Below are 20,936 nucleotides of genomic sequence, written 5' to 3'. Positions count from 1 at the left end.
CAAGCCGACTCAGCCTGCTGCAATCCATTTCTGTTCATCATCGGGACATAATTTCTTTAACCTGGTAACCATAGCTACTGTGTAATTATATGCAGCTTCAGAGAATATACATCTGCTAATTCACCCCCTCTGAAGTCACTATCAGTTCTTAACTTACGCTACAATGTTTACTAGGAGAAACAGACTTGCTGAAGATTACCGGAGAAAGAACAGGATTCCTTTTTGATGCTGTCAGAATGATTAATAAGCTGCACTGCTTGACAGAGAACATTGTAAATGAGGTCAATTTGTATTTTCGAACTCATTTATGCATTGTGTCCTCTCAAGGCTAATGTCTCTAGGGAACACAATTCTCCATACAGCTAATTCACAGCATTCAGCTTGCATTCTGTTTTTACAGTGCCCATGTGGAGGTGGATGCACGGTCATACCTGCTGCACACCAACACTCACAAGGGCGAAATATGCAATGCATATGGTAGATTTATGTTTCAGGGCACATTTTCATAGTCCTAACACATGACACACTTCATTAAGAATACATCAAATTTCTACATTTAAGCAGGCACAGCTGTATGAAAAACACCCGTTAGAAATGTATTAAACAGTACAAAAGCAGTAACTACCTACTGCTTAGTAAAATTTGACAGCCTGGAAGGTATCCATCTAATCCAGCTCTGCATGTACACATCTGAGATGGTCACTTTAAACTCACTTCACACTCAGAGAAGAAAAACAGACATTTCAGAGCGTGATTCATCTGACCTATTTTAGATGTCTGCTTTAAGCCGAGATAAATCACTTACTAGAGCTATTTTGTTCTACTCGCTACAAGGGAGGCTTAGGCAAGTTCCTCACATGTAGAGCAAACAAACTCATTCTCCATTTTCAATTCTATTAAGCCACTGTTTTTGTATGCTCTAAAAATTGAACTGCAGAATAACATTAATCTCTCAGTTTTGTTTTGCCCATCTGTCAGATCAACATGTAACAAACTATTCTTCATCTGATGCTATTGTGGTTGGTTTGCTTTAAAAGCATTCAGGTCTCCTCAAACTTCCGAAGTTCCTTCCCCCACCTCCTGACGATGTTGTGCCCAAGTGCAAGAAAACATTAAATGCAAACTAATCAAATAATTAGCTCAATAACAATAAACTATGCATTCGTTGTTTTGTTTTTGGTTTTTTTTGTTTGTTTGTTTGTTTTTTTTCCCCCAGAAATTTTGAAAAAGTAACATAAAGCTAATTTACAGCTCCAAAATCTATCCTAAAATCGGTCAATGATATAAATGACAAATAGAAAGTATAAATACACATTAGTACAAAGTCTTCTTTTTCTTCTGGATATTACATGTTGTCAAAGCACTGTAACAGAAAAAAAACCTAACACAGCTTCTGCTTTAAAACACCATCAACAGCAGTATCTTCAGGCATTGATCTACATAGGATCAGATATCTTGCCAGCTGATGCAAATTAAAATACTGCCTTTCCTCATTTATTTTCTAGAAGCTGTTTTCACCCTATATAGCTTCTTTCCTACTGAAGATATTTGTTCCTAGATTTTAGCGAGCTAGGAAACATATTCATTTAAATTAGTCCCATAAAAGTCAACTCTTTGCAGCACGAACTGAAAAAAAGCTTTACTTCACGTCCCAGCCACAATTTTACATCTCAAGGAACAAAAAGTGGAGTTCTTCAGTTCTTCTGGGACACTTTGCTTGCAACAGACCTTTGCAATTCTATGAGCTGCTCTGCGGGACTGGTTTACACTCCCGTTACATGCAAGTCCTAGTTTGCTCTAAAAACGCTTTGTTAGAAAACTTCTGGTGCATTATCAAATCTTGTAGCATTAAATGATTCCCTGGATACAGTATTCCTGTCATTAGTCAGCCACCAGATGGATTTAATTAACCCAAGGTTACCCATTTCCAAACATCTTTTCTATTTCCCTACGCACACTAGTATGTTTAGAAACAAATACTGAGAACAAAATACTATTAATTTCACACTGCTATCTTACAAATGTAAATAGAAGTAAAGCAAACCCATTTTAAAGCAATTACTTGTGAATTCACAGAATTACAGAATAGCTTGGGTTGGACTGGACCTCAAGGATCAGGAATCTCCAAGTCCCACCACCAGCAGGACCATCAACCTCCCTGTTTAATACTAGACCAGCTGCCCAGGACCCCATCCACCCTGGCCTTGAACCCCTCCAGGGATGGGGCATCCACCGCCTCTCTGGGCAGCTGTGCCAGCACCTCGCCACTCTCTCTGTAAAAAACCTCCCCCTGACATCCAACCTAAATCTTCCCTCCTTCAGCTTAAAACCATTTCCCCTTATCCTGCTGTTATCTACCCTTTCAAAGAGTTGACTCTCCTCCTTTTTATAAGCTCCCTTTCAGTACTACAAGGCTGCAATTAGGTCACCCCGCAGCCTTCTTTTCTCCACACTGAACAAGCCCAGATCCCTCAGCCTATCTTCAAAGCAGAGGTGCTCCAGCCCTCTGATCATCTTAGAGGCTCTCTTCTGAACCCTCTCCAACAGCTCTCTGTCTTTCTTGTTTTGGGGGCCCCAGACCTGGACACAGTACTCCAAATGGGGCCTCACAAGGCAGAGTAGACAGGGACAATCATCTTCCTTTCCTTGCTGGCCACCCGTTTTCTGATTGAGCCCACGATACCATTTGAATTCATCAGATTTTTAAGATGTGCCTCATTCCATCTAGCACAGGCTGAAAATACGTAAGCTACAAGACAGCAAAACATTTTCCTCTCTTTTAGTGCAAAGTTCTAGGTTGTTTTGCCTTCCTCAGAAAACAACTGTTTATCTGTAAAAAACTTTTCAAGCATTTCACTGCTTTATAAATGGCATAACAATCTTCCTAGGAAGAGGTAGGTACTTACTTAAAGAAATAACAGTAATCTTAAGAAATCTAGTCATATAAATACAACCTTCCTTTTGTTTTTATGAAATTTGCATTTGACAGAACAGCTAGTGGTGTCTGCACACTTGTCAAATAAATTAAATCAGAAAAGCGTCTGTTAGTTGTATTTTATTAGTTTATTTACTATATCTGGTTATACACTAAAATCATGACTTCTAATGTGAATTCCAGTACAGGAAGAAAAACATCACTGAAGTCCCTTAAAGTTATTCTGTTGCCAGCAGAAGCCCTGTATCAAATTTCTCCTTCCGGCCAACAGAAAACAAACTAATGAAAAGAAACTAAGAACAGTACCTTACACAAATGAGGTAATACTATGCAACCCAGATGTGTTCTTGGATATCTAAGTTTTGGCTTACAATCCCACAGTCAAAGATTCCAAAAGATTAGCCCAGTCCAAACCTAATACAGATGCTGCTAATGCTGGATAATCTAAGTCTAAAGTAAATTTGGATACCAAATTCAGAGTGAATGAAAATCAACTTTATATTGTTTAAAGAAAAAATTATGCCAAGAACCAACTTAATTCAACCTTAAAAAACTAAGTTTATAACAAATATACTTTCAGTAACATAAAATTTTAAAGTTCAGAGCAATGCAAATTAATAATTGAGGAAATATTAACATATTATCAAGGTACAAAGAATGCTTTCAAAAACCACATGGCATGCTTGAAAGTAATTCCATGAGATCGAATTACAGATAAGGTATCTTTTCATTCCCTCTCACTAATAAGTACACTTCTAAACCTTCAAACCACTTGTGCAGAGCCTGCATCCTAAAACCAATACATACAGTTATTATTATTTAGAACTAACAACATATTGCCATTTGAGACAGTATTTGAGACATTACCTTACTAGTCATGAAAGCTGGCTCTTCATATGGGAGCCAAAACCATGTTCACCTCCACCAATTGTTCTCTCACCAGATCAAGCCCAAGCTATGTCCAAGTGGACAAAAGTTTGATGGAAGCCAGCAATGCATTTGCAGCCCACAAGGCCAGCTGTATCCTGGGACATATCAAAAGAGCAGTGACTAGCAGGATAAGGGAGGTGAATATACCCCTCTACTCTGCCCTTGGTAAGGCCCCATCTGGAGTACCGCATTCACGTCTGGGGCCCCCAGAATGAAAAAGACTGTGGAGCTGTTGGGGAGGGTCCAGAGGAGGGCCATGAAGATGATCGGGGGGTTTGGAGCACACTTCCCATGCCATGCTATGATTCTAAGATTCTCTGTCATCTGGCTCCCTCCACTAAATGAGGGCTGCAATCTACAACATATATCCATACATTTAAAAAGACATTTGAATTCTTGCCTACCATCCTTAACAGTGTAAATCTTCTGTGTTACCCATACAAGTGAATTCACAGCCTATTTACAGCAGAAGCTAGGGTTTAATTTACCGTGAAGTCATTAATAAATCTTTATTTATTTGCAGTTGCACGTGTTTATGGATACCTGATATATTAAGTAAACTGAAATCACATTACAGAAGAAATTGCAAATTAACTTCAAAACAAATCAAGATACAGTGACTAAACAAAATTGAACCAAGTATAATTAAATGAACTATGCATAGCCACTAACAATTTCCTGTAATACAAAGACTAATGATTTACACTTAAATGCTTCTTTGATCTAATTAATTCTCTTTGTGGAAAGTTCCTTAATTACAATTTATGAAAAGTACAATAAATCACTGAAAAGATCCAACTTTGGAAGTTACATAATACAATAATGATGCCATAATTTAAAAATAATGTTCTACATAATGAGAGGCATATTTATACAATAACGATAAGATGCTGATGAGAAGACCATATGGAGAAGAATACTGCCACTGAGAAGAGTAACAGAAATGTCAATACATGATTTAAGAAAAGACTCTATGCCAGATTGTTGTCTTCTGTGCTTCAAATATAAACTGTTTTCATGAAACTGCTTTAAGTATCAGCTTCTTTCATTAGTTTCTCACCAGAAAAAAAGAGAATGTTTTTGATAGTCTTTAATTTTCGTGAATTTTGCCTTCACGCAGAGAAGACCTAGGCCACAAAAAGCCTAATAAAGACTGCCTGTCTGTAATGGCTCTGAGATTCCAGCCCCCAGTATGTGCAAGCCCTACAGTCTATAGTAGTTCTACCTATTTAAGAGCTTAAGATTACATCTTAAACATGACAAGATGATGGATGCATATACCTAAACATATACACACATACCAGAATTGGCACATGCAAAAAAACAACCAACCATGTTGAAGACATGAAAATCAAAAAGGTAATAACAAGAGAGATAAAAAGTAAATCATTAGAAAAAGCTGCTAAATATAAGGAAATACCAGGATGAGCTCCAACTGTGGCACCAGGGATTTAGAAGGTATGGTGGCATAAGTCACAGACCCAAAGCATTTGTGCAGATGAGACTTCAGGAAGAACAGGCAGGAATTAATACAACAGCTAAACTGGGTGAAGATGTTAGAAGATATAGCATAACTTAAACTACTTGTCTGTTCTTCTTGGGAGGTTCAAGATACAGATTTCTTTAGAGTTTCTTGATGAAGACGAAAGAAGAAAAAACTGAGATAGTACTTGAATAAAGTATCAGAAGGAGATACCTGTGACCACTCAACATCTCTAGGAGAGGTTTGGGTCCATAGGGCTGTGTTGGGTCCTTATGGACCCAAACCTCCCACATCCTGGGCATGAGTGGACCTCTCCGCTGCTACCTCCCACAAGGTCTGATGAAAGAAAATGAAACAGGAGTTCCTGGAGAGATTGTGCTCTTCTTACAGGGTAGAGAAAGGTAGTGTCAGGAGCTTTTTAATGATGGGAAAAAAACATCAACAAAAGGGACTGTACTCCAAAGCAGGACCAAGGACACATGACTCATATGATGATCATAAAAAAACACTACAGACATAAAAGCAGAGATGAAGACTAAGATGCAAAGTAGCTTACAACCAGCAAGGGCACAGCAAATGATAAAAGATACTATAAATACATTATAGAGAGGGGAAGGGAAGCAAAAGGGGAAAAAAAGGTACCTTACTTAACACAAACGTGGCACAGTAAAGGCTAAATTATTCAATGCCACTTCACAGAGGCTACCTGCAATCAGATACTCAGCACATCTTTCAACCTAACACAGAGGACATGCAAGTGCAGGCTGGAATAAGGAAAGAAGAGATTAAGACATCAGTAATATGGGTTATCAAGTCATCAGAAAGCATTTTAAAACATCCCTATAGTGCTTTGGGAACTGCCAACAAGCACAAAATCAGAATTCTCAGGTTGGAAAAGACCTTAAAGATCAAGTCCAACCCCAGCCTAACCATACCACCCTAACAACCTTTCGCTAAATCATGTCCCTGAACACCACATCCAAAGGGTTTTTAAACACATCCAGGGATGGTGACACAACCACCTCCCTGGGGAGCCTATTCCAGTGCTTAACTACCCTTTCTGTAAAGTTTTTCCTGATATCCAACCTAAACTTACCCTGGCACAACTTGAGGCCATTTCCTCTCATCCTCTCACCAGTGAGAAGAGACCAATTCCACTCTCACTGTAAGCACCTTTCAGGTATTGGAAGAGAGAAATAAGGTCTCCCCTCAGCCTCCTTTTCCCCAGGCTAAACAGCCCCAGTTCCTTCAGTCACTCCTCACAGGGCATATTCTCCAAGCCCTTCACAAGCCTTGTTGCCCTTCTCTGGACCTGCTCCAGCACCTCCATGTCCTTTCTGTACTGAGGTGCCCAAAACTGAACACAGTACTTGAGGTGAGGCCTCCCCAATGCGGAGTATATGTAGGAGATTCTCCCTAGACTTCCACTTGCTGTTGATGTATTTATATAAATATTTGTTGTTGTCCTTTACCTTAGTGGCCAAGTTCAGTTCTAGCTGGGCTTTGGTTTCACTAATTTTCTCCCTGCACAGCTTCACTACATACCTGTAGTCATCATAAACAGCTTGCCTGCTCTTCCAGAGACTATAAACTTTCCTTTTGTTCTTGATTTCCAGCCATAGATCTCAGTTCAGCCAGTCTGGCCTCCTTGCCCCTTGGTTTGTCTTTAGTGACATGGGGATGGTCAGCTCCTGCACCTTTAAGATTACTTTCCTAAAGTACTCCCAACCTTCCTAGCCTCCCACAGTCCCCAAAATTACCTCCCAAGGGACCCTCTCAACCATGGTCCTAAAGAGGTTAAAGTCTGCTCTCTGGAGTCCAAGGTGGCAGTTCTGCTGACTACCCTATGTGGTTTTACAAGGATTGAGAAATCTAGCATCTCAGGATCACTTTGCCCCAGACAGCTTCCAACCTTTACATCCCCTACAAAACCTGTTAAAAAACAGCAGGTCCAGGATTTTGATTCCCCTTGCTGGCTCCTTCAACAGCTGTGTGACACAGTTCTCTCCCACACACTCTAGGAACCTCCGTGACTCTTTACTATCTACTGTATTGTAAATCCAGCAGATGTAGCATCTCTGAACCATTTGCCACCATTTTGCAGATGCCAGACAGGCTAGATAAGGTCTAACACAGCACCTGATCTAACAGAAGAAGGTAAGGACAGAAAAAGGCGGTAATTACAGCATACTCTTAATAGAAGTTATTGGAACACACCACTGAAGGATTTCTAACTCTATAAAAATAATGTGATTGGAAAAGAAACAACGTCATCATAAATTTATCAAAACGTGATGTCAAACTGATGCAGTGTCTCTCTTGCTCTCTCTGACAGGGCATCTGTCCCAAATGATAAAAAGAAAGTGTAGAAAGTGGTGCAGATGACAGAGTCTATCTTTAGCACAGCTTTTAAACCAGTCCCCACATGACTTTTTCATGAACAAACCACAGAAATAATTTAAATCATCTTAAAAAAATTAATAAAAATTAAAAATGGCTGAACAAGTGCTTAGAAAAACAACAATCAAACCAAGTGCCAGTAGTACAATGACAACTGGAGAGAATGCATCAGTTGAGGTATCACAGCCTGTCGCAGAGCATTAATGAAGGACAGATAAGTACCTGAACTGTGCTCAGAACCACACCAGGGGAGGCTGGGGTATACTAAGGCATCACTCAATAGACTTCAAGGTTAGAAAAGCAGCCTACATTCTATAAGGGCAACTGCAACAGAAACAGGGACATCAAAAGTGAAATGCAATGAGGAATAACTGTCTAGGCATAAGGGTCTGAAGTTACACAAGCAAGACCGGTTTCCTTCTGAGACACAGAATTGGGGCTATTCTGCCTTCTTCAACATCAGAGTGATGTACATTTCATCCAGAGCCTCATATTTTTTTGAAATGTATGTATTAGAGTAAAGAAGAGAGTAGAAAGAATGGTAAGAGGTTTTGAAAACATGATGAGTGGAAAAAGGTTTAAGGAGCTGAATTTGCTTACTCTGGGAAAGCAAATAGAGAGAAGAGAACTGATAAAAGCCTTGCAATGCATACAAGCTTCTTGCAGACAGAAAGTAATCAAGAATTTGCTGACAGTATGCAAGAACTTGATTGGCATCAAGTGGGATTTAGAGTAGACAGCACACCAGCTATAACAGTCAAAAGGAGGATGTCTATAGCTAAGCGCAGTCACTACTGGATACTTTGCACAGATAAACAGCAACATCAACATTCTTTGTTTGAAACCTTATAAAGCATAAACAATTATATTCTGTTGATGTTGCTACTTTTTCCACCTGAGGTGACAACTCCACATTCAAAAGATGCACATATCTGTTTCTGGTTCATAGCACAAGAAGCACAGGATTACATTTTTATTTCATTTTCCTATTGTTTCTACGAATTAGTGAAACTACTCAGATCTGTTTTGTTTTCTTGATGGATCACTTCCACAACAGTAAAATCTAGAATGGCTATAATGTCTTCTGACTTTCCTGCACAAAGAGTTTTCATAAAGCATGACCAACACACACTTCTCCGTGAAGACCATCATCTTCTGGGAGCCATATTACCTTAAACACCGTAAGGCCACCCTGATTTTTGAACATCCTGTTGATTCAAGAGGTTTTTTCCATAGGAATATAGAAATTTGCCAAAGGAACGACGGAACAGTACTCTGCAAGCAAACACCCACCAAACTCTCTGTAAAGACCTCCACTTTCCCCCATACCCAGAATCTCCTGAAATAATGGGAAAACTATGGGGAGGTGATGTGAGAAAGGAGGAGGAGATTCTGATCAGAGAATTCCATGTAGACACCCCCACCTTTACCTTTCCCTCTTTTCAATTAAAAATGCAAGCAAAAGGAAATACAACAAAGCTGCTCACAGGGCTGTGATTACAACTGATTGATAAATACTTTATTCAAGAACTTAAAAAGACAAGAAAGAACCCTCAATGCCACACAGTGATTTTCTGCAGAGAAGTGACTTTGATTACTTGGCTTATGTTTACATGAGGCTTTGACCTTTCTGAATTGCTCTGGAGCAAAACATTCACATGGGACCCCTTGTGTATCATTCACAATTTAAAACTTGCTACGAGTGCTACAGAGACTCAGTGGGCTTCAGGCAAAGATCTTTACAGTTCATATTTTCTTATAGGAAGGAGAAAAGATAATCGCTTTTGGATATGAAATATATATATATAAATACATAAAAAGAGGCGCGTAAGTTACTGAGAAATGGCAGTTGTGGTTGATTTTCACTTTAACCTCAGGCAAAAATACCGTAGCACCTGTGAACGCTTTTCTCAGTTTCATACAGTATCCAACCAGGCTGTGCTCTCAGCCTCACATGAAGATGGGCATCAGAAAGGCAAGGTGCAAACCATCTTAGCCCATCACCTCCATAGGCTTCCCACTCCATCCCACTGTGGATTTATCTTTTTACCTTAGATGATGGGAAAGCTCAAAAGTAAAACAAAAGAAAACAAACAAACAAAAGATAAGTTTAAAACATCGATGTGTTTTTTCTGGCTTTGTGGGCATCTTAGTAACTGGAACACAAAATTAAAATAACCAAAAACCCATCAAACTCAGGTAGACACAACAGGAAGGAAGAAGTTACAGGCAGCAAAACAAAACCAAAACAGATGAGCAGTGCCTGAACCTGCACTGGGCCCTCTCTAAATAAAAGCTGTTCTGTGCGCACAGCTCTGGGGCTCAGGGCTGACTGCTCTCCTCCTCTGTTTGGCTCAATTTTTCCCCCAAATACCACACTAATTTTTCATCCCGTTTTTCAGCTTTTAGTGACATTAAACAAGCCCATAGCAGCAAGGCTATATTACGAGGTATCACAGATGTGTTTAGCTGTAATAATTTTGTTTTCCCAAAACAGATTATTCACTTCATATTTTGATTTTTAATGTAAAACACACCCTTCAGCATCAAGTGATAAGCTTTCCACTTGGGAGCACCATGTCAGGAAACCACTGGCTCCTCAAACAAATTAAAACTTTGTGAGTCTCAACAACCGAAGACGTGACATCAGACAGTCAGCTTCTTATACCAGAACTCTGTATCAGAGATCTGTATCAGAAATCACACTCCTTAGTTGCCTCACTGCCAGCTACAGACTATACAACCACTGTTTGTGTGGCAGAGGGGCATGCTCATGACACCAATTTACACGGACTCTGCAGAAACATTCTTTCAGCCCCTTCCAGATGATCCTGTGCTAAAGTGCATTACAAGGTGTCCCCCTTGGCCCTCAAAAAATCTCAAGAGCAGATACCAGCAGCTCTTCCCACTGCCTGTGCACTGTTAGAATGACAACTCCACCCGTTCAGCTTCCCCAAACCACCAGCTGTTGAATGATTTGTTGGATGCAAACCAAATCCTACAGATGGTGTAGTGGGAGTGCAGACTTCTAGGAACAAGTCGGTCAACATGGAAAAGCTCAAATGACAGGAATATTTACGGTGGATCCAGGCATCTGCAGTGTGGAGAGATCTAACTTAAAACCACTGAGTAAGCGAGATTTTCTCCCAGCTTTGGCTACACTTCAGTTACGCGTTTTAGGACAATTTTAGTTGTGTGTTTCCAAAACACAGAGAGCTCATGCACATGTTTTTCCATGCACTGGAGCTATATCCTGAGGGCCCACTGCATGATGAACCCCATAGCTAATTAAAAGCAAGTATGCTGTATCTTCACAATGTCCTACTAAAGTCAAAATCCTATAGCATCTATGCAGTTGCTCTGAGCCATGCAAACATGAAGACCAGCACCCAATACAGTCTGATAACAAAAACAGCTATCTTTAAAGAGGATTTAACTCTATCCGCCCATCAAACCCTTGAATGCCATACACCCAGCTGTAATTACATTATGAACTCCTGACTCAGTGTTATATTGGATTATGCTTCCACTGAAGATGGATGTCACCTGACCTGGCCATTCTTCTTCAACATGTATGTCTGTCTTGGATTTAAGCACATAGGAGAGATGGCACCTCAGAGAGAGCAGATGTGGCTGAAGCAATGAAGACAGCTAGGTGGTTTGTAGTGCCTCACAACAAAGCGATCAGAAAAAAATGGTGTAGGAAGAGAGAGAGGAGGTGGAAAGGAAGAAAATAGTAGTGATGCAGCTTAGTCAGAAAAGCAGGAGAGGGAACAAATGAACCAATTCTTGCAAAAGAAAGAGGAAAGAAAGCTCTTTACACATTTTAGATCACTGGAAATTTAGAAAGACAAAAAAAAAGTCATTGGAAATCATCTTAGGTTATTCAACAGAGACCGAGTATTTTAAAAAAGAAACTGATTCAATGTCAAGTTGATCATTTGAAACCAGAAATGAAGGTAATTTAGTTAGATGCTGGTATTTCTCAACTCAGTAATACATGACTTTACAACATACATCATTTCCCTTCTCATTTCCTTTTTCTTTACATAGCTCTGGTTAATGTTTGACTGCTTTCTTTTAAGGTTAAAAATCCTCATTTAGCTCCTATCTACCCTAATTTAAGAATTCTCCAGTTAATAAATTAATGTCTGTTCTGTGTGCTGTGTTTCAAACTTGTCTCTTGCGCTAATCATGAAAGTACCCAAACCAGTGAAATAGGTGCACAAACAGTGACTTTTTCCATCCTTCCTGCTGACTTTGTTTTGGAACCAATGCGACATTCCCTGGGCATGTGACAAAGAACTGCTGTGCATTATATCTACTGATTGTTTTATGCCAACCCATTTCTTTTGGTACCCTCCAGATCACAGCATGTAAAATTCAACTTTTTATACTCTACACTACTCAGCATCATGGGGAAAAGGTAATAGTCTTGTGGGAAAATTTTGCCAGGAAGGAATTTATGATTTTGAAGTTTAATTTATCAAACAATTTTGATACCACAATAATGTACAATTCAGTCTTCTCAGGAATTACTACATATGCAGATAATAGAAAGAATTATTCCTCATTTCATAACAAATGGCCAAAAATTCATTCTAGTAGCTATGGTTGATGATAGATTAACGACAGTTCAATTTCACCTCTCCTTCCCCTGTTTTGCAGTCTGTTTTCCGCAAGGACAGAAATCTCCATGCCAATATTCATACAGCTATTACATGCAAACTAAAAAATGAATGAAGTAATCCAACCCACTCCCTAGATGTCAACAATGCCCTGGGGAAGCAGCGCCCTGCAGCTGGGGTCCAACCAATTCTGCTCTCTGCAGCCTGCACCATATGCATGTACTTCAGCACAGCTGAGGCTGCACAAATCTATCTTTACACTTACAAAACCATTTTTAACAACATCTGCACAGAAGCAAGAAATCAAATAATCCCCCCAGCTCCAGAACAGCATTAAATATTCCTTCAGCAGCAGCCACCAAACTTTAGAGAGACAGCCATGCAAGTAAGAAAAAGACACCAACAAAATAAATAGATCAGATACTTGCTCTATCTTAATTATGCTGCTCTTCACTTCAAAATGTCCTGCATCTTGACGTCAGCGCTTCACGGTCCCTTTCCAAGTGCCTTCTCTAAACTCACTCTATTACGTATTCATGTCACTTGACATGTCCTATAATGCCAAAATGTCCTTATTCCCCACAGGAAATTTATTATGTAGACTGACTCCCTTGCCTTACTGTTCAAGAAAACTTTCCCAAATGTCTGACCTAATTCTTCCTACTTGAAATGTAAGCACACTACTTCTTGCTGTGACGACGGTGGATGTGTGCAATGGCTCTCCAGCTTGCAGACAACTGCTGTTTTCCCCTCGGACTCCGCTCTCCTCTGCCTCTTCTTAGAAATCCTATTTTTAGCCCTCTTATAGACTCTGCCTCTTCTATTCTCTCTTTCCAATCAGTCCACCTCTTGTCTGAGCAATAGTATTCAAGCCTTACTTTCAACTCGGGATCAACTAAATTTAGTGGTGCTGAAACAACTGTAAAGAGTGTCTTAAGACAACATTCTCCATGCTTCCTGGTATTAAAAACTTCACCATCTTCACAACATTATAATACTATGAGCTTAGTTTTAACCTGCGATTTGTTTAAAATCCTACACTGTTTTCTCTCTTGTCTAAAGATCTCCCAAGGGGAAGAAGGCAATCTAAACTGTATTATATTAAGTAAAAAGTAAGCAAAAAAGAATTTTACTAGGCAGATATTTATTATTGGATTTCTTTTCTATTTTACATTTTAGAAGTTCTTTCTTTTGTGCTGACTGACATTCCAACAAGTAATGTATTCATTAATGTACATGATCTAGTTTCAGTGACAGAGTACCCATGATTTATGTTACAACAACTGCGGCTTCCCATATATCAAATACAGTCAAAACATAATACTCTTTTATTTATCAGAGTATTAGGGATACTTACAGGAAATATTTCTAGTTTCACTTCTAGCTTCCATCCTTTACTGAAACAACCATTTAAGAAATACCCACCTCAGTACCCAGCAGGTGTTATTAACAACTACTTGGCATGGCTGGCATCTCAGCACGTCTTCTCTGTAGTAGGCTCACAAGAGTGGATAATGCCTTTGAGAAACCTCAGGAACTCCAGTTTCTCGTCTGATTTCAAGAGCTGCAGGGAAATTAAGGTGACCCCAGTGGCAGTGCTGGCAGTGCCATAACTTATTAATAAATTGGGAGCAATCTCACATCTGCTAGCAAAGCACAGGAAAGTCTATTCCATTTTACAGTCTCTAGCCGAGTCAAGCACATTAAAATATGTATTACTTCTGTCTACCTGTCACTTCCTGTAGCACGCTTAGGTGAACCTATGGCTGCAAGCCAGAACTCAAACTGTTTCAACACAAGTAGTGCTTTTGGGGAGAAGCTATTTGCAATAGAAGTGTCAGCTCCCTTCTGATATGCTGGCAAATGCTTAGTTCAGCTCCAGATGAACCTAAAGCTAAATGGTCAGTAAAAACTGTGTTTTCATGTTAATCAAGGCAGCTTAAAATGCTAATGAAAAACAGAAAACAAGAAGACTACATAGGATTCTTTTAAATTGCATTTTGAGAACAGCTTCAGTGTTGATTTCTTAACTTTTGTTTAGGCTGTCCGAGCATTTCAAGCAGGTGGAGCATCAGTGGTGCTCCAAATGGAATTACTACATAATTCTGACTGCATTCTTCCAGCGCAAAAGCGGTGTTTTGAGAACAATGAAACAGATGTGACATGTGGAGGGAAAAGAGAAGAGCAATTAAAGGGGCTGCATAGGAGGTTCGAATGCCCCATAGGACTGTGGCCACGTAGGTGGTTCCATGCCATACAAATATCTGCAGGGACTGCAGCACACTGAGCTGTGAAGGAAGAAAACCCAAATCTATGTCACACCACCAAGAACGTGTGCTCTTCCCATTGCTGGTATCAGCAGCTGGTGTCTTTTGGGACAAACAGACCAAGGAGCTATAGGATAACACTTCAGGAAGTGGCAAACCCATTGCTAGACAATGGCTGGTATTCAGATAACTGAAAACTTGCAGAAAGGCTAGCTGCAGCTGGTTTAAATAGATACAAGTGTGGACTTGGATATGTACATATTCTTAAGAAGGAAAGCAGATTGCAAGATTTCAGGGTGGAGTTCTGAGACTTCTCTCTAATCCACTAGTTCTAAATAAGACCAGAAACATGACAGGGGCCTATGAGTGCAGAAAAGCATCTAAGTTTCAGAATTACAGCTGTAATTCATGGGTTTTCCAAGCTGAGGGGAAGAAAAATCAACTGAAAAAAAAAAAAAAAAAGTCAGCAGCCTGCAAACTGAGTGAGTTAAGAATTCCTTCTCTCACTCACAGGCAAGCATCCAAGAAAGGGCAGAACTCCCAAAACACTAACCCAAGGCTCTCCACTATTTTATCCCATTTGCAAACTTTTACGGTCCCACAAAAGAACATTTTATTCAGAAAGATGATGTTGTGTTGGGTTTTTTTTTCCATATTATTTCACTCGTAATTCAGTATGTTGCTTAAGCTACGCTGACAAAACTGTAACTAAACAGGCTGAATTATATTCCATCATTCCCAACAAGAACCATATTTTATAAGATGCTTTTTTTCTTTCTCTCTTTCTTTTTCTCCCTGCTCATGCTCCAGAGGACAGGAAACGCCTGCTGTGAATTCTTGTCCAGCATTTTGAATACCACATGAAATGCTTTCTTTTCATTGCCAGTGAACTCCCCAAGGAACATAAGCTCTCCAAAAAAGAAGGACGTGTAAATACCTTTCTCCTCCTTCACCGAGTGGAAAGTAGCACCGGCAGTCCCCAGAACACCCCATACCCACCCCAACTTGAGGCATTAGCAGGAGCCCATTGTCCACATTCACGTGAAGGTACCAATCCACTTAACTGCACTGTCAAAAAGAGCTGGAGCTGAGATCAGAAAGCATGCAAGAGCTGCAAATGTTTGGTATTAATATCACGCAGCTATTTTTTAAGAAGCCAGCTGGACTACCTTCTATACTGCATCCATACATTATTAGCAGTCATACTGATTATGCACGGGAAGGCTGAATTACTGCTGCCATGCAGCTACAGTGTTGTATGTTTCATATGGGACACTTGTCACTTATTAAACCATACACACATTATTTGTTCTGTACAATGTTTTGATTGTCAAGGAAGATCATGTATAACCATAAATCTATTGTATGTATTATAAATAACGCCAAACATTCCAACTAGTTTGATTTCTGGAGGAAAAGAATTCCTTGTTCCACTCCTCTATCACTCAGTTCAGCATATCATTAGGCCACAGAAGCCTGTAGGGTTGAGCAGATTTGTTACTGAAGCTGATAAAATAAAGTCTTAAAATTCACAGCCAACAGAGATAAATCCAAACTTTTCCATATATATTACGATCCTTCCACATAAGGATAGAGACTCCACTGAAATGTCACCACTGTGTGTCTGTTTTAAACACACTTCAAAATAAAAAGGTTTTTTTTTTTCCCTATAGCTCTGTAATCATTCTTTGTCCTCTCAAAGGATGCCTTCTGGTAACTGCGGTGTGCTAAAAAGCAGATCCCTTAAGTCGTGCGTGCACCTAGCAACCTTATGTCTGGCACACATCCCTCCCAACTCCTCCTCATTCAAACAGAACGTATGTAGTAAGAAACCTGTACCACAGGAATAAAAAAACCAACATCACCACCAAAAAAAAAACCAAGATACTATTTTCACACCACACCAAATGCACTTGAATGAAAAAATTCCAGTCCTGAGGAAAAAAAAAAACAACAACCACTACCAAACCAAAACAAACAAACAAAAAACAAATAGACAAGACTGGTTCATCTTTAACACTGTATTTGCTTATAGCTGTCCGAGCCATATGTAACATGGCAGGTCTCAGCACCAGTGGCTGACCCTCACAACAGAACTTACATATTCAATCACAGAATTGTGACATTGGAAAAGACCTCTAAGATCATCAAGTCCAACCATCCACCTAGCACCGATACTGCCCACTAAACCACATCCCTCAGTGCCAGATCTGCATAGTCATTGAACACCTGTAGGGACAGTGACCACTGACCAGGGCAGCCCGTTCCAATGCCATACCACTCTTTCTGAGAAGAAAAAATCCTGTTTAGAATACCCTAATTAGATGCATAAATATTTCTCACTCTTAAAGGAAAAAGGATGCAAACTTTTTATTCCAACTATTCCTGTATGTCTGCAACACCATTCTCAGTATGCTTAGAGTGAGCCCCATGCTCAGCAGCACGGGTTTTCCAATCCATTTCAATTGCAGTAGGAGCCTGAAGCACATTTCCAGGTGGTCCTATCCCCTACACTCTGGTTCCTAACAAAGCAGGTCTCAGCAGGTGATCACTGTGTACTAGTTAGGAATGAGGTAAAGCCAGGGCAAAGAGCATGTCCAAAAACACATAGGGCAGCGATACCAGGTTCTTAGCACCTGATGCCTCAGATCCCTCAGTCAGTGCAGATACACCCCATCCCTTCCACTTCTTCTCCCTCCCTTTGTTTATACCTGGCCACAGCGCCCATGCACAGGGCTTCAAAACAAACACGGGATTTTTTTTGCCTCCATCTTTATGTTTGTAAACCTTTACAATGATTTCACAGAGACTGAGCTCATTTATCAAGGAACAAGCAACCTGGAGTGCCTGAGTGCTTAAAGCCCCCACAGTCCTGGCTCCACGCTTTATGTACTTTATGCACACTGCTGCTCTGAGGCCTTACAGCAAACAGCTGTCAGTAACATTCACTCCTTCAGCTAACACTTTCCCTAATCCCTAACTGAATTTCAAACCTATAATTAAACTTTCCAGCTGCCATCCTCAGGGATGGCACCAATATCCATCATTTCTTTCTAAGCAGTCTCTAAAAAGCTCTTTTTCCAATTTCTAAGACCACAGGCTAGGACCAAAGCTTCTTATGCTTATAGGTTTTAGGTCACAAATCTTCCATTTACTTACAAGTTGTCTCATCTTTTATGAGGAAAATTAAACAGCCAAATAATTAAACTTAAAACATTTTTATAGTGCCAATAGGTAGATTGCAAAGAGAATGAGGGGTGAAAGCCGCAAGCACTCTGCTATTTGGTGCAGCAAATCCACTGGCAACAACTACACATCTACTGGGGCTTACAGAGCTGCTCAATCCGAGCCCAGAGTTTTCAATTAAAGAATTTAGATGCTATTGTTGTGGTGTTCAAGAGGACCTGTTGATGAGAAAAATACTGGTCTCCCAGTTGGAAAGGAAGAGAGAGGATATCTGAAGCAAACCTTGTAGATTTTCATACCATTAGGGCAACTAAACAGGGCAGGTCGGAGCCCACTTCAGGAGGGTGACGGCCCACAAGCCCTGTGGATTTGTGACACAAAAACCCCACTGAATATGCACAAACTCATGTTATACTCAGTCCCAGTAGAAATACAGCTTGAAACGTCTGCACAGCCAAAGGCTCAGCTGGAGGATGGACAACCATGAACCTCGGATCCCGCTGCTCTAAAAAGAAGGATCCCATATCTTCAGCTATTATTGGCTCCTGAGCGGGGAAATGTCGGCAATGACAGCACTGTTGCTGCAGAGAAAACAGTGAGTGGGCTCCATTCATAACATCAGCAACCCCAATAATGCACAACCCTGAAGCAACCAATATAGGAATCCTGCAGGTCAGCCCACCTCTCGTCTCCTCTTAACATGTTTAGAAGTCACAACGTGCCTTGGTGTTGCTCTCTGCCTCACATGGCAGATATAAACTCAGCCTTTCAGATGCAGCTTTCATGCTTCTGGAGCTGCAGGATGGTTTCATGAGAGATAAAGGCTGTGCCCATGCAGAAGTTTTTCTGCTGTTTAAATCAAGTGGGGGCACAGGAAAGGAATGCATCCCCACTGTTCAAGGTCGCCGATTTTCTTCCCAACTTTCTGCTATGTGCTTTAAGGTTTTACTGTTGCAAAACATTTTGATAACCTCTCAACCTTTATCAGCTTCTGCATGGCTATTTTGAGAGACTATCAAAAGACACATCATTCTGGTTTCATTAAGTCTGAGAGCATCACTCCTCAGCGACGAGATCACACCTGACAGGTGTGAAAACTCGAAGTCTGGACAGCTCTGGCTTGCTCCTACGGCAAGACAAGAAAGGTCAAATTTTCAAGTGGAAACAAATACACTTTCAATTATCTCTGAACTACAGGTGAAACTTACTTCCCTCCTTACATGAAACATATCTTTAAAGATGAATTTTGATGAAAGCAGATAGCACGTTTAAGCTTCAACCACCAATACTTTGAAAGGTTAGGAGCCCATGAAAATAACATTTCACTTGAACTGACAGTTTTAATCGCAGGATAACTCCACAAGAGGTGTGTCTGCTGCAATTTAAATTTCTACCTGACAAGCCAAATTCTTAATGTTTGTGGTGTCTACAATAAAGGATCAAGCAGAATTTACCCACAGGGAGACCTGGTGCAGGGACTCCTGGGGGTGGGAAAGAAGGAGCAGCAGCAGGACGGAATTAGGAACAAAAATTGGGGGTCTCTTCTGCACTTCAAAAGAGCAGAAGAGTTGGCAGGAAAAACTAAGGAGGTCCAGGAGTCTTCTACCCATGCCTGAGTGGAAGCCTCACGCACTATCAGTCCCTCCTTCTTCCTCCATGGAAGGCTATGCACATTTCAAGCTCCTGCTATGTTTTCTAGCAGTTGCCTTCTCCATTCAAAGATGCACAATGTAACAGTCTGCAGAGCCACTCCACTGCTCACTACCATCAATGGAACCAGCAAATTCTTCAGGAGTAACTGAAAAAAACTGTCCTGCCTCACTACACCCATTCCAGAAGATACCATACGTATTGCAGAGCTGCTATGTTAAGAGACATTAAATATTGCACTTGAATACAATTTTTCTACCTCTGTAATAGTCTTAATAAATAATTTCCCTATGGAGTGCCTAACTAGAGTTCAGAAAGAAATACTAGTCTCAAAAATTTCCACTGATTTACTTCAATTGGGTTTTCCAGGGACCGTAATTTCAGAATAGTAGCTTGGAGTACATTGTTTTAAAACCAAGGCCAAATACCACTAGAAAGCAGGATTCCTCTCTTGAGTGTCTCAAGATGTTGGGCTTAAACATGTTCTAGCCAAAGAGCGGCTCTGGCGTAGCCAGCGTCTCCAATTGGAATGCTTTTAAGTAGGAAATAATCCTGTTTATCATTCAAACACTTATTCAGACTCTTGTTAATGTTTGGGCTACTCCTCCTGAATTTCCGGACAGTTTCTTTCAGGCTCAGCAGTCAACATTTAAATAAGATATATTTAATGATGAGTATTTTTTTTTAAACAGTGCCACGTATGCAGAAATAACTGCTTATCATATCAACATACAAAAATACAGCCAGTAGAAACCAGATACAAAACAAGCAAAAGCACTTGCATCCATCTGAATTAGTTTTGTTTAGAAAATTAACAGACAATGCATTTCCATGGCTGAGACCTTGGTTTGTGTGCAAAGTTCCATCTCACAGAGATTCCTCTTAGAACATCATCACAAGATCAGAAGACGCTACTAAGGAAGCAAACTCGCAGTTCTGCCCATTAAAAACAGCAATAGCCCTGGAATGACTTGAAGGAATGCAGCAAAACATTTTTTAGTGAACTAAATGTATCTATTTTATCACCTTATAAACGCTTGGGAGCTAGAGAATGATGTATCTTTATAATGTACATTCGCGTTTGTTACTGCATCATCCATTACACATCAGCATATTTCACTTTGGAATACAGCCCAAGAAGATTTCTTGCAAGATTACAGAGATACATTTGTAGCAATTTCCACAGACCAGTCAGAAGAAGGAAGCAACTGCATTGATCATGTTCTTCAAAGCAACCTCTGAGGACCAGAAGGTCATAGGGGATAAGTCCTTTCATACCTGCTACCTTGCTATTACATAGAAAAACACCAACAAGAGTTAAGAAGAGTTGCTTCAGATGATGGGAAGCACAAAACACAGGCAGTCAGAGGGGATTCACAACAACAAAGGTCTGGGGAAAACACAATTGCATCTGCATAGGAGATACGTAAAAACAAAAACGGAGCTTGAGAAGAAGC

At 40.2% G+C, this 20,936-nt stretch overlaps 1 protein-coding gene across 29 annotated transcripts in view; it reads right to left on the bottom strand.

Moving 5' to 3' along the window:
- The window catches only part of EPB41L3 (erythrocyte membrane protein band 4.1 like 3), a 132,034-nt gene that overhangs the window by 66,461 nt on the left and 44,637 nt on the right, over positions 1 to 20,936 (bottom strand). The window lies entirely within an intron of this gene.

This window comes from Coturnix japonica, chromosome 2 (genome assembly GCF_001577835.2).
Source record: "Coturnix japonica isolate 7356 chromosome 2, Coturnix japonica 2.1, whole genome shotgun sequence".
Classification (NCBI taxonomy): domain Eukaryota; kingdom Metazoa; phylum Chordata; class Aves; order Galliformes; family Phasianidae; genus Coturnix; species Coturnix japonica.
Note: the sequence above shows the minus strand (reverse complement) of the source record. Positions and strands in the feature narration are given on the sequence as shown.